Below are 15,556 nucleotides of genomic sequence, written 5' to 3'. Positions count from 1 at the left end.
GGTTCAGGTTTTTATTAACCTCCCTTTCCAGATATTCAAGATCGCGTGCTCTGTCTTTGCTTACCTTCTACATCGTCATCGAATTCTCTGCGCTTCCTCGCTTCTTCCCTGACCTTATCTTCTTCCTCTTTCTTTGCGTCTCTATGTTCATTTGCCCTTCAGGTTTCCTCATCCCTTCATCTCTTTATTCTTTTCTCCCGTATCCTTTGTTCTTCCTCTATCCTTCGCTGCTCCTGTCTGTCTTGATCATTGGCTGCTCTCTGTTTACGATCGCGTTGCCTTTCTTGCTCTTCACAATATACCTGCTCTCGTATCTGCCTATCTTTTTTCCTTATTCTTTCATCTCTCAATCCTTTTTCCTTTTCCTTCTCCTTTCTCTGTCAGTCGTCTAGCTTCTCTTTTGGCATCACGTCATCTATGCCTTTACCATCGGGTTTCAATAAAATCTGACCTCCCATCCATTTGTTTTGTGTGAATGCTATCTCATCAGTTCTAGCCTCACTTCCCTTCCACCTTTTGACTTCTCTCTCTGTATCGAGGGAAGTACTTGCTTGTGTCTGTTTTTTTCTCTTGTTCTTGCATCTCTCCTTTTCCCTCTGGACTTTAGAGGTGATCTCTCTATCTTTATCCTTGTCTAGATTTTCGTCACTACTTTGCATAGGTGACTCATATGCCGGGTTGCTCTACCCTGTTGCTACTTTAAGTTCTCTTAGCGGGTATAACCCTTCATCCTTACTGTCTTCAATTTTTGTTTCAGACGGGGCGGGTGGCGCTGAGGGCATCTCACCCCCCTCTGTGCATATGTTAAGTATCCAATCTACTGACGGCTCCTCCTCTTTATCCTGTTGGTACATTTTCCACAACTCTAGACTAGCTAGGCGTTTGTCTAACTTTTTGCCTGTGTATGTAGCGTGCAAATCTGTTGTCATGTGCTGTAGGACCACTTTAGATAACAATCCCCCCTGGGGCCTTGCATAAACATTTTATTTGTTGTTCCTTTAACCCATTCTGCACTGTACTTTTTCAGTTTAGGTGCATGTTTTGTCAACTATTTGCACAGGTGTATTAATGGAGTTATGTCTTCCATATATAAATCTGTTCACTTTCTCTTTATGAAAAACTTGTTATGTCTTTCGTTATTTAAACAATTCCAACATTATAAGCGAGCACCAATCGTCGCAGCCTCCAATCCTGTTTTTCACACATTTTTCTATCTTCTATTTTACTCAATAAACATCAGGTTGTATTCTACAATATTTCAAGTATCTAATCGCGTAATTTTTATGCTAGCTCTTCGAAGGAAAAATGTTCGCCCAATGATGTCACAATAAATAACATGTAAGACAGACGTTCAAAGACTAGACAAACTTCAGCTGGTTACACAGACCTCTGCCTCTAATATTATCCCGACATGGAGTTTAAACTCATCCCTTTCACAAGCGTCTTTAACTGCCGTGGTGACCTATTTGTTCCTCTTTATTCAGGACTCTGGATGTAAGTTTCTTCTAGCCGCTATATTAACGCATAGGAATTAGGCGAATCCTCTCTCTTCTCGGGTGTCCCCCCCCGGTATCCTCTCTCTTCTCGGGTATCCTCCCCGGTATCCTCTTTAACTACTTTTAATCACTGTGTAAGTCACTATTTCCTTCCCCATATAAATATATATATATCCTACTCTACCTCTGACTATATTTTGTTTTCCCACCTCCCTCCTTTACCTTTCCCTCACTTGTTCTAAAGCATGCACTTTTGCCAAAACATTTAATCTTTTTCACTTACTGTTCGCATGTTTCCTCCCTGGGTGCTCAGGATCACCGCCTCCGTCACTGCCTCTCCTGCTGTTCGCTCGCTCAGCTGCCCGTAGGAGTGGGACGGCGATATGTTGGGAACACAGGTCTCTTCAGACCTCTGTCTGCAGATTCTATTTTTTTACTCTAACCACTGTCTACATGGAGCTTCACGGTCTACTCAGCGGATGCCAAAGGACTCTTGATATTGCAGAGGACCTAGAGTTACTTTATGTCGACGGTCAATGAGTGTCTTATTCTAATCGATAATTGATAACCATCCAATCTCTGCTATCAAGTGTGCTACGGGACCCGCAACCGGCCCATAGAGTCGGGGTTTGCCCAGAAGCACTTTAAGACAAGATAGCAGCACCCTTGAGATGGATGGGGGTGCAGATTAATACGCCAACCCCAAATCAATAATGACAACTCAGCGGTTTGGCAAAGGGAGTCCGTTTAATGACAAATACAAAAAACGGGGAGTCTCATGAATATCAGCGGGTGCATGATCTTCTCTCTCGCTTCACAACTCCGAGAACTTCATAAAAAACATAAAATTTATACTGAAAACTCATCACCATTGACGTGTTACACTTAAAAGTTGGCATACACCTCTATTGATTCAGGAAAGGTAACTTTAATATAGGTACTATATCTGTATATGGTAATAGAGTAAGGGGATTGGGTATATACTGTCAGGTGCGGCATCTAAGTTCATCCTACAAAATGGCTACTGTAGACGTCACTAAAAGTACGATTTCCCTTTCATGTATAATTTTCCCTCCAGTTGTGTACCCCCCCCCCAAACTTTTTACTGATGTTTAACACCATAGTCTGACTTTACCAGAGGAGCCCAGTCTTCTGCTGCACTCCTCTGGGCTTTTCGCTTACTTCTTATGTGGAAACTGACATGCCCTTAAGGCAGTCAGTACTGGTAGACTTTGTTTCCCTTAGTCCCTTTGAATGTTGCAACTTTTCTGCAAAATGTAACAAGTGTACAATGTACTTTCCAGTACAGTACACTTGGGTCTATTAGTCATTTCCAAAGGCCCTAGATACTCTTGCAGGATTTTTTAGGAGAAGTGCAGGTGTGCCCTGGACAGGGCTGGTGGCAGCTTATCATTTTGGATATTTTTAACTCTTTCCTGCAAGGTAAACCGTGATTACTGCGTTTGGCACGAATAGGTGGATGAGTTATGATCCTTGGGACACGGGCTAGCTGCTATAACAGAAGCTGTGGACACATTAGTCAGACGTATATTAGAAAATGTTGGGCCCAATGATTACTTACAAATGCGCATGAACGCTGATGATTTAACTAGGCCCTTATTTACAAGGTGATCCATGTTCAATTTCTTAAGCATTTTACAATGTTAGAACAATCACGTCTGGATATAACCAACTTGTACTTTTTGTAGATTTTAAATAACCAATGTCTCTGGGCTCTGGATCTACTCTATCTTGAGGATCATTCAGTGTCTTTATGGTCCCTCTGAACTAGGTATCCACTCCCACTCTCTAGAGACTTACTGGCTGTAGCCATGCTTGTGTTTTCAACTTCACACATTGGATCTCTGTTACATTGTGCGCTGGTTAAATACAAGTGTGCTTTAACGGTTCACTTGCTGTTTAAAAGACACGTCTGTTTTGTAATGTGCCATTTCATTTTCAAGGGTGAGCTAAAGCTTTTGCTGTGATTAGACCCTGGTACATTTTATGATTATGATACCCCTTGTTAGTGGGTAGCTGTGGAGTAGCAATTGTAATAGGGCTAGGTATCACTAAAACCTCATCATCTGTGGGTATCAGTGGAGTAAAAGATGTGTTATGGATTTCAAACCCGCCGGGCCCCATACTCCCAGGTGTGCTCTGTACATTTTGAGCAGTGCATGTTTCGCTACTAGGATGGCCAAGCAGGCTTACCGGGGATGTTCCAAAATGCCACACTGTTAAGTATTTACTGCTATCATGCATCCATTTTATTAATGTAGAAACTACCTGTTCCACATATTGAAAATAACCCCTGATGGCAGGCTCCCCTAATTTACTTTTATAATAGGGCTTCAGAGTTTTCACGACAGCCAGTATTTTTTTATAGCTCTGTTTTAAGGTTGGGTGTCCACAGGGTTTTTTCTGTTCTTTTGTTCCTGGAGTTTGGAGGTATTCCACCATACTGGGGCCCGCATGTATGAAGGCTGTGTACCTGCATACATTGGCTGTGTCATCTATATTGATGATACTAGCATTAATGCAATATTGAATGTTAGTGGGGCCCATCTGGCAATTATCACACATCTCCTCTGAGACATTAACATTGATCTTCTGATTTTCAGCATCATTGTATGCGTTTGTGTCATTTGTAATGGTTATACTGTTGGCATCGTATCCCCATCTTGAATGTCAGTGGGGGGAGCATGGAGATTATCAAGCACATAATCACAATCATTGACACGGTTATTCTGAGTTTCAATATCATGATCATTATGTGTGCTTGTGTGTGTAGTGATTGTATTTGGGTCATAGACAAATGTTTCAGGGGTCATTTGGAAGATATTGTAAGCCATTTCACAACCCTCTTGAGTGGACATATTAATACAGGGTTGTAACCCATCAACCCTCAGGGCATCCAGTGTTGCATCTATTCAATCAAACTGCACACCCTCACAAACAGGCCTATCACAAGAACCCACAGATACATTCTTATCCTCCCATGGGCTAAAGTTTCCATATGGAAGGAGATCAGGCTCATATTTGTAAGTAGGTCCTGCATGTGCTACGAATGATCGCCCTGGTGTCTGGTGCTGATATAATATGGGCTGAACTGGGCATTGAAAACAGTATTTTCTATAATTTTATCTTTACAGTTATTTTCTTATTCACAACTAATACCTGTTACACTTTTCCCATTAGCTAATGTAGACTGTTTTATCAAGCAAGGTGTTACATGATATCACAGTGTCGTCATCGCTGTTGATTAGCACAGCTCAGACTGGGACATCACTCTGTTGAACACACATGTGTGCCGCCTAGTTATAGCAGTCGTCTGATGTTGCTATAACCTTAAGACCAGTTGGCTCATCACAGTCCGTAGCAATGCCATTTGGCTGCGTAACACTCCCTGTCCCAAACCTTAAACCTACTTCAACAAGACATCCATTTGTAACATTGTTCTGTACCGGGGCTTGAGGCTTTTGTCTTTTGCACAGTTAAGTCTACTCACCCCTTCTCTTTCTTAAATTCAGTTCTTACATGAGGCTGCTGAATGCTCTTGAAGGGTCCTTTTAAGCTCAAACGTCCTGCATGATGGCAGCTGACTTGCAAGCTGCACTATGCCTATTCCTATTCATCTAGTAATGGGTTGCACATGTAAAGGAACTTTTGATCTAAAACTATTGGGTGTTTTCATTTTAAGACACAGATCAGTGCTTGACATAAAGACATTCTGTGGCATTGTAAGGGTCCCGGCTCCAGGGACCCTGGGTGAAATAACAAGGTTGCGAATGGCAGCAAGCCCATGATGCAGATCACCCCCCATAAAGAAGGTGCTTTGATCTGTTGTAGGGACCGTGGTTCCAAGGGTCTTTGGTGTAACATCAAGGATGTGGCCAGCAGCACCCCCATGAATTTGATCACCGTCCATACAAAAGGCGCTATGATATGCTGTAGGCAGCCTGTTTCCAATGGTCCTTGATGTAACAACAAGGCTGGGGCCAGAACCATCCCCATAATGCAAATCAGCAGCCATGCAAAAGGCACTCTGATCTGCTGTGGGGACTCCGGTTCCAGGGGCCCTTGGTGTAACAAAAAAGAAATTCTTTTCCGCTCTAAAAACACCATCCTTATGGATCTATGTAGCATTCTCCACACTGTAGCTGGAGCCAAGGGACATCAGAGGTACTCTTTGGGCCTCATTACGACCCAGGCGGTAAGTTACCGCCTGGGTCGTACCCTTACCACCATGGTTTAAACTACGTTTACACCATGGTGGATGGCGGATTTACCGCCCCATTCCAAGGTGAGTGGGGCGGTAAATCCCCATTTCCCATTTTACCCTTCCCCATTCCCATTTTTGCCCCATAGGGCATAATGGGAGTGGGGAAGGCGCTAATTACGCCACCGTAAATTACGGTGGCGTAATTAGCACCATGGTCCCTTAGCGGCATGGATTTTAACGCCTGCAAAAAGCACGCGTTAAACTCACCATGGTGCAAAGGGACCTCGGAATCAGGCGTCAAGGGTCGGCGCCGTTTACGGCGCCGTTAACCCCTTAATGCCTGATTCGTAATGAGGCCCTTTGACTTTTGTTAACGGATCTATGATGTTTGTCTTTTGGTAGGCTCCATTTCATTCATTTCATGCTGTTAGCTCCACTCTGTGTATCCCCCACTGATGGTTGTGCAGCCATGTGTATAAAATCCACTGTAACTTTACAGAGAGTACAAGAGACTTTGGATTTAAAACACGCTCTCAACATGTCCATAAAACTGTTGTCTTTAAAAGTTTAAAATAACTATAGACTAATGACGTAAGGCATGGCCTGTGGTTATTTTATGGAACATTTTCTTACCCGTGCTTATAATAGGACTGTCCAGTAGAGATGTACTGCTTGTGTCTTGCAGCTATGTCCAGTAATGTGGGCAGCTACCAAACATTGGGCCTCATTACAAGAATCGCGTTAAAAATCAGTCATTAATGGCATGGCGGTAAGAAAGTGTCCGGGTGGCCTTGATGCCGTAAATAGCGGCCGATTATGAGAGTGCGTGAACACGCGTACCGCCATGCCAGTAACGGCTGCACCGTCATGCCGTTAACGACCCTCAAACTCCCGAAAGCGGCATCGTGTAATGCACTGATACCGACTCTGCCTCCTCCCACCCCTAAATAACAGCACCGGCATACTGGACTCTGAAGTAATGTCATCGCGCCGGAACGGGAAATGCACTGGCGGTCATCTTTAAAAACACAATCTATTGCAATCCTCGACACACATGACCTGTACTGACAAGACATCATACACAACCTGCTAAAGCTGTCTAAAGCTAGCAAGAAAGGCATCCCCGGCAGCGCAAGTCTGTATTCTCTGATGAAGAGGTCAATATGTTGGCAGACACATTGGTGGGGCACGCCGATGAAGCGTTTGCCGCAGTCCTGAGGCGTCCCACACAACTTCGTAAGAAGGACATATGGGAGGAAGCGGCCAGGAAGGTCAGTGCGGTCGGCACCACTGGCTGCACGGTCAAAGATTACAAAAAGCGGTGGGATGTCCTACGCTTCCGCGTACAGAACATATTGTCGGCCAACGGCAGCCAGGGGCTGGCAACAGGCGGCAGGGCCCACTCTCACATCAAACTTTTCCAAGTGGGAAGAGACATGTAGCACAACCATCAACATGGATGGAATTGAGGGAATTGGAGATTCGGAGTTAGGAGTACCATCATCAGCAGATGAAGGTGAGTGTACATACAAACCATAGATAACCGAAGCATGATGTTGGCCAACTAATGTGATAGAGATGTAAGGCAATGCATGGCCCATCATACACACATTGACATATCCCTGTCCAGATGCCAATTCGATACCCAATACACACCCTACACACAGCAAAACAGCATGTGTCACACAGCACGCAAACCAACCACAACACAACGGTAGGCCCCACAGCAGACACCACCGCAAACATGTGAGAACCCGACATATGCCAATATAACACCCCCATATTGCAAGCACCCTGTCTGCCACAACTACAAGAATGCAATGAATCACATGGGAATAACTGCACTGACACCAATGTATGCATGATGCAGGTACTACCATCACTGAAGCCCTGCCTCTCTCAGTCCCCCACAGGTACGGATGCTGACAGTGATGGGCAGGATGCAGCCGCACAGGCTAGGACAGCTGTGAAAAAGTCCAGGGCCAGGGATGATGACACCAGGCCATCAACAACATCGAGTGGCATTCGGATGCCCCAACTGCCACTCAAAGCAGCACCATCATCACAGCCCAAGGCATAGGAACACCGAACACCAGCTGAAACACCACAGGAGGAAACCCTAACACAGGACGTGTCCACTGTTGCTGAATCAGAGGCAGACGTGACACAGTCGGCCGCCAACAGCTCCATCGGGGAGACAGCTGCCTCAGCGCCCCATAGTGGTGACGAGGGAGAGGGCCACTGTGAGGTGTACTTACACGAGGACGACAACCTGTCTGGGGATGCTGCACATGCACCAAGCCCCCAGGCCACCCCCCAGCACACCCCACAGGTGGCACCCCTCAGCTCCAGTCTGTAGGACAGGGGAGATAAGAGATTTGGTCCCCATCAGCGGACAGCCGTGCATTGGGCCCCACTGCAAATGCCCCATCCACCTCAGCTGCTATTCGGGACATAGAGGGGCCCATGACATGAATGGAGGGGCGCCAGCAGCAGATGACAGATCTTGTAAAGCATTAAGTGTCAGAGGGTGAGTTAACACGGCGTGAGGTTCGTGCTAACACTGTGGCCAACGTAGAGGCCATGAACAAGAACAGTAAGCTGATCCATGATGGGTTAGCAGCAGTCACCCAGGTCCTGGCCAGGATAGCAGAGATCTTGGAGCAGCAGCCTCCGGCACCAACCGACGCGCAACCAGGCACATCATCATCATCTGGCGTGCCTGCCAGCTCCACCCAAACCAGCCTTGTGTGAAGGGCCACGCGCAGCACGCAGCGCTCTGAAATGCAGCCCCCGGATCCTAAGAGAGGCTGCCAGTAGCAGGGGCACCCTGCATGTGCTGACTTCAGTTACATCCAATAACATTTATTGCACATCATGTGTGGGGCTGTTGGGGGGGAGGGGATGTGTGGGGGTGTTGGGGGTGGAGGGGGGCATGGGGGTGTTGGGGGGAGGGTGGAGGGGGTGTGTGGGGGTGTTGGGGGAGGGTGGAGGGGTGTGTGGGGGTTTTGGGGGAGGTGGAGGCGGTGTGTGTGAATTGGAAGGACTGTTCACATTGAAGATACTGTATAATACACCTGTTGTGTGCAAAAAAGTCACCCAGGTCCTGGCCAGGATAGCAGAGATCTTGGAGCAGCAGCCTCCGGCAACCGACGCACAACCAGGCACATCATCATCATCTGGCACACCTGCCAGCTCCACCCAAACCAGCCCTGTGCGAAGGGCCACGCGCAGCACACAGCGCTCCGAAATGCAGCCCCCGGATCCTAAGAGAGGCTGCCAGTAGCAGGGGCACCCTGCATGTGCTGACTTCAGTTGCATCCAATAACATTTACTGCACATCATGTGTGGGGGTGTTGGGGGGAGGGGATGTGTAGGGGTGTTGGGGGAGGAGGGGGGCGGGGGTGTGTGGGAGTGTTGAGGGGAGGGTGGAGGGGGTGTGTGCGGGTTTTGGGGGGGAGGGGGTGTGTGTGAATTGGAGGGCCTGTTCACATTGAAGATACTGTATAATACACCTGTTGTGTGCAAAAAAATATCATGAGTCGACATTGGTTCTTTGGCCTGTGTTTATTCAATGCATGACTGCACAGTGGCCATCTACCCCCACACCCTGTGTCCATATGCACACCATCCCAGTGCCCAGAATACAGTATTCATTTCACCCTCTGCATCCCAGTGTCTCAGTAATACCCGTTTATCACTGATTGGCGCACAGCACGTCCATCTGGTGCATCGCGACCTGGCCGATGTGCTACATCTTCTCCCTCCTCATCCTAATCCGCACCTGGTGCTTGCTCGTCAATGTCAGGTGGCAGAGGTACGTTCCGCCGGATGCACATGTTGTGCAGCATGGCACAGACCATGATGATCTTTCCCATCTTCTCAGGCCCGTAGAGGAGTACACCACCAGACCTGCTGAGGCAGCGGAACCGTGCCTTCAATAGGCCACAGGTCTGCTCAATCACAACACGGGTACGGGTATGAGCCCGATTGTAGTCCTCTTCACGCCTGTTCTGTGGATTCCTGACAGGGGTGAGAAGCCATGGCTTCAGTGGATAGCCAGCATCACCTGCATGGGAGCACAATAAGGTATGAGTGAGGGTATTTCTTCTATGACACCTGTACTTAGCCTGTTCATTGTTCAGGTTGGTACGCAGCATATCTGCAATGGCAGCCATTGGCTACACACATGCGCAATGGACTGGCCTGTTAATGACTTGGCCAGGACATGGTGGAGGGCATGTGTGACATACAGGACTGAGGGTTATTCACATTGGACTCACCACTCAACCAGATGGCGTGAGAGGGACCATGATGTAGGCACTTGTGAGGGATGTGCGGCAGGTGAGGTGATAAATATCATGTTGGCCAATGTTTGGTGCTTTAGGCTGATGTCCACCATGTCACATGTACTTTGCACTCTCATGCTTGCAGCTATTTGATGACACCATGCACATGTCCAAGGACATCTGCACACATGTGAATATGCCACAATGTGTTAGGTGGTATGGTCCACAGGTGTGGTGTTGCGTTCCTATGATGATGCAGGGAGTCCACTTGCATGGTGGTACTCATGTACTGTGGATTCCTTCCACTCAAATCACACTCATATAGGTGATGTTGACTACTTGGTAGGTAGATCTACTAGCAGTCTTGTCACAAGTTTGTCATTGTGTTGTTATTCATCTGTTCATTTGACCATGGTGGCATGCAGTGCTACTGTGGTGGAGGGCCAGTGACAATCAGTGGATTCCCTGGGTGGGATTTATTCATGCACACTCATGGATGCATGACATGTGTGGTGCTTTGATGCAGTCATGTATATTTTGCTTACTGACTGCATGTTGTTGAATTGTGTTTGCTGAGGGTACGGTCTGATGATGTGCAGTGGACATGATGAGGGGTGTGGGCTGCTTACTAGCCTGACATTTTGGCATTGGTGTGCCGCCAGAGGAAGGTGGATGACATTTTCAGTGTCATGTTCAGGTTGGGATGTTTAGGGGCACATTGTTTTGCAGTATGGAGAGTGTACAGTCACCACCCCAGACTCAGCCAGGTGGTATATGTATCTCTACCCCCCAGACACACCCAGGTGGTATATGCATCTCTACCCCCCAGACTCACCCAGGTGGTATATGCATTTCTCCCCCCCAGACTCACCCAAGGGGTATATGCGTCTTCCCCCCATATCACTACCATGGGCCTGTCAGCCAATTTACCCAGCAGCCAGACACGTTGTGCAGCATGTTGCTCCATGTAGCAGGGTAGAGAGGAGTTCTGCAGCACCATTGCATCGTGAGTTGACCCAGGGTATCAGGCACAGCAATGTGTGATAATCTTGCTGGAGTCACATACCATCTGCACATTGATGGAGCGGTATAGCTTACGATTGCGGTAAACCACCTCCATGGCATGAGGGACCACCAATTCCACATGGGTGCAGTCGAGGGCACCGATGCAATTAGGCATGCCTGCCAGTGCATGGAAATCAATGTTTGTGTCATTCACCTCCCGGGCAGTCTGTGGTAGGGATATGTAGTCCCTTGCATGCTTCAGGAGGGCATCCAGCACTTGGTTGAATATTGCGTGAAAAACAAGGTTGTGATATGCCATGCAGCTGTCCAACTGTGTGCTGGTAGGTGCCTGTGGCCAGGAAATGGAGCACAGGCACTACCTTCAGTTGAGGGGGGATGGCGGTGCAGATTTCAATCAGGCTGACTATGTTGTCGTGTATCATGTCCACAATGGAGGTGATGGTGTCCCGGTCCAGGCGGAACAGGGTGTGCATCTGCACAGGGGTTAGGTTGAATGGACTTGCCCTGATGCGAGGGATTGGTGGCTGCCTCTGTGGAACCACTGCCTGCACTGGTGGGACATGCTGGGCCTGTCACACCTCCTTCTCCTCCTGCATCTCCTCTGTAGTGCCTGTTGTAGTTGCTGCTCATGGAGTAGCAGTGCAGGCCTGTCCTCCAGCCCCAAAATCGCAACAGCAAGTGGGATCATTTTGGTGTGGGAAGGGGTGTGGTGTGTGGGACTGATCCTTTTGTGCTGGGCCAGACTCCATTGCCTCCACCTGTGCTGATTGTATGCACCTGGGGCAGTTGGGAACACAGCAGATTGCTGTTAACGGGTGATCCGTGATCTCGGTATTGCCGGCATCATGGTGGCCCTTCTTACCGGCATCTGGATGCCGGTATATGAATGTCTGTGCTACACGTAATGTCCTCTTCCTGTGGCATGCCGGTGTTACTGGCACTGCGCACGCCGTTATGGTGGTGCATGGCCACAGCGGGTCCCTGTTGATGCCGTTAGTACCGGCATATAGGGTCTTAGTACAATGGCCCAGTAATGGATGCCAGTATTGCCTTACCAGTACCGTTATTACCGGAGCGCCAACCTTGTAATGAGGCCCTTTGTCCATACTTGTGCGGCAATGCTGCATCATGCTCAGTGGTCAAAGGCTCCAGAAGGCTTGTTATCTTCACAGGGCCCAACCTGGTGGCCGTCTCTGTATCGCATATAGCAATGCCTAACGAGAAAACAAATGTTTGGATTTAGAAAATACGATCCCAACATGCCTATAGAGCAACTGCCTTCATAGGTTTAAAATAACAATAGAATAATAACACACGGCCGGACCTCTGGCTATTTCATGGATTTCTGTCTTACCTCGTCTCATAGGAGGGTTTGATCATGGGTCAGGCTCTGGTCAAGTTTTGCAGGGCTGTCCAGTAGATGTGTTTTATCTGTACATTTGCCCCAACACTGGATCGTGCCCTGAGCGCAGATAAGACGTTACTCAAAGGGTCCTGCTCATCATTATCACCATTGGGCAGACCAACAGCTGTCTCGGTTTGCTACCCCATGATTCCAAGTCATCTTTTAAAGGCTATGTTAAGGATTATCAGATTGTACTCACATGACATACATGGGGTAGCAATTGTGCTGTCTCATGTGACCCTCCGACGTAGCTTGAACTGTTTTTCTTTTACGTGGACCCCACCCTCAAGAACTTAAAGGCTGCATGTTTGGTTGTCTGCAGTAACATCTATATACACATATTGCAAGAACCTATAACCAATGGCATTACACTCTAAACACTGTTAGACACAGGCATTTATTAACAGCTATCATGTATTACAAGGCCTACGGTAGTGGCCGTGTAGTTATGATTAGGTTGCTCAACTCATAGGTTTAAAACTTTGCTCCCCCTGGACGAATCCTCACCAAACTTTGAAAAAAAAAGGTATATGGCCCACTCTGAAATTTTTGGGTCAGTTTGGTGAGGTTTCGTCAAGGGGGGGGGGGCAAAGTTATAGGGGGGTCCCAACATTTCTTTTTCTCCATAGATGCAATGGAAAAAAAATGTTGCTCATGCTTACAGCCCAAAACGCTGGATGGATTTTATCCAGAAGCGGCTGCTTGGTCCTGAAAGTATGCTTTTGTAAATTTGGTGTAAATCCGTCCAGTAGTTTCTTTTACAACAGGCAAAATGTAGGTCCCAAAAAATGTGTGATATATGGGTTCGCTCCATGGACCCATTTCTCTGTTTGCTCTGCAAACAGGGCTCTGATCAGTCTGCATGGACGCGTAATGTCCACGGACCCCCCCAAGACGCCTGCTGATTGACTGGAGGAAAACGTGATGTGTGTCATATTTTTCTGAAAATCCTGCCATGTTGTATCTGTGGATATCTGCGGATAGCGCAGTGGGGAACGAGGTTGGGAAACTCATTTGGGTCATTTGGTGTTGGGAAGAGGGGCTGGGAATGGTGGGGAATTGAAAGATTGTTGATATGTATTTGTTTAGGTGGAGGAAGAGTGTTTGGAGCGTGGCAGTCCACCGATACCACGGTAGTCTGTGGACAGGACCTTGGCTGGGCGGCTAATCTTGTGACTGCACGCATGCTTTATTAGAGTAGGGAAGTGGAATGTAGATGATCTGAGGATGTTTCTATAGGCTATATTAAGCTGTGGTGGTTGTGGCCAGCCTTTAGACTAGACTCTTAAGTGCATGGCCACAGGCGGTTATAGGTCAAAGGTTTGAATCAAAAGTTTTGAATTACAATAGGTTTGAATCAAAAGGACCGAAAACAAAAGGTTTGAAAAAAAATGTTTTTGTTTCATTATTTTTTTGGGGGGGATCCCCAACCCCTGTTTTTGTGGTTAAAAACCACTTTTTTATCTACACAGAAACCTTAATAAAAATATATAATAAAAAAATATTCAAACCTTTGGTTTTCGATCCTATTGACTCTACTTTTTGCATTCAAACCTTTTGTAATCGATCCTTTAACTGGACACCGCTGCAGGCCATGCACCAGACCTCTGCCCACTGGCTGCAAGTACTGTAATAGTATGTGTACAGAAGTGGACAGGGCCTCGGGCGGCTGGCTTATGTGTGTTGGTTGTGGTCACTGGCCAGATCCTTGGGTGCATGGCTGTATTATGCTGTGGTGGTTGTGTCCAGCCACTAGACTGTTGGGTGCATGGCTGGAGTCCTCTAATAGTATGTGTACAGACGTGGAATTTGGCAAAGGGGAAAACACCATTACAATAATATGTAGTGAGTGCAGGCAGGCTTTATTAGGTTAGGGGAGTGGAATGTAGATGATAGGATGATGTTTGGATAGGTTAAACGTCCAAGAATTAAGGCACTGGCTGAATGACTGCATTATTATACGGCCATGCAACCAAGACTTTACCCACACCTATTGCAGTAGCTACTGTTCGGTGGACAGTTGCAGAAACATGCTTTGGCTTATTTCGGACCGCATGAGAGATTCTTACAGTAGGGGAATGGAGTCAGGATGCTATGGTGATATTGACATTTGGGAAAATAGGTTTGGGGGTTACTTCAATATGTGCAGATGGTGTTCAAATTGGGAAGGTAAGGGTTAATTGTTGTGTGTGGGTTGTGGCTACTGGCCAGATTCTTTGGTTCATGGACATATTATGATGTGGTGGTTGTGGCCAGCTCCTAGACTTTTGGGTGCATGAATAATATGGCCATGCACCTAAGAATCTGGCCACTGGCATAAGCATTGCTCAAATACGTGTATAGAAATAATGCAATTTGCCCATTACAAAGAAGCATGACAATAATATACATATACTCATTATACATACTGTTCAGGCACTGCATACTTTTTGGAACACAGTGACAGAGTACCATTGAAGTGGAAATAGCACTTTTGAACATTGTGCCACTGCGGGCACACATTCTGTTTGTTGCACGTGGAAATACAGGAGAAATCTTTGTTTCTTTGTCTGAAAAAAACAGCATAAAATGTTAGGCAAGATACTTCATAGTGTTGTATTCTACACAATTTCACATATTCATGTATTTTGTAGAATCTCACAATTAGTACATTACAAGAACTATGCTTCAAACAAGTTTACTGTGCAATGTGCTCAGTTCCTGTGTTCGGTTGCATAATCATTAGGTCTTTGGGAAAAAAAATCCATGCATGATAAAAAAAAAACTAGTACATTTATTTGACGTTATGAGTCACACTATGATTCATTGAAGTGTGCAGTACTTACATGAATGTTTAAGATGCACAACTACATGTATTTGCTGTTACAAGCACCATTGCAGTAGGAGGAATTGAAATGGTGTATGTATTTTGCTTTTCGGACGTGGTGGTGGTATGGTTGCAGTTAGATACCAGTTGGTGTATTCTACCTGTTTACCCGTTTTCACTTTTTAACACTATCCATTCATGCAGTTTGATTCCTGTTGGTGTATTGTAAGTACTGTACTATTGAATGCTAATATTGCAGTATTGTGGGGGCAGTTAGATAACTGTTGCTAGTTTCACAGTTCTCAGGGG

Source organism: Ambystoma mexicanum, chromosome 8 (assembly GCF_040938575.1).
Source record: "Ambystoma mexicanum isolate Mex_15411 chromosome 8, UKY_AmexF1_1, whole genome shotgun sequence".
NCBI classification, from domain to species: domain Eukaryota; kingdom Metazoa; phylum Chordata; class Amphibia; order Caudata; family Ambystomatidae; genus Ambystoma; species Ambystoma mexicanum.
Note: the sequence above shows the minus strand (reverse complement) of the source record.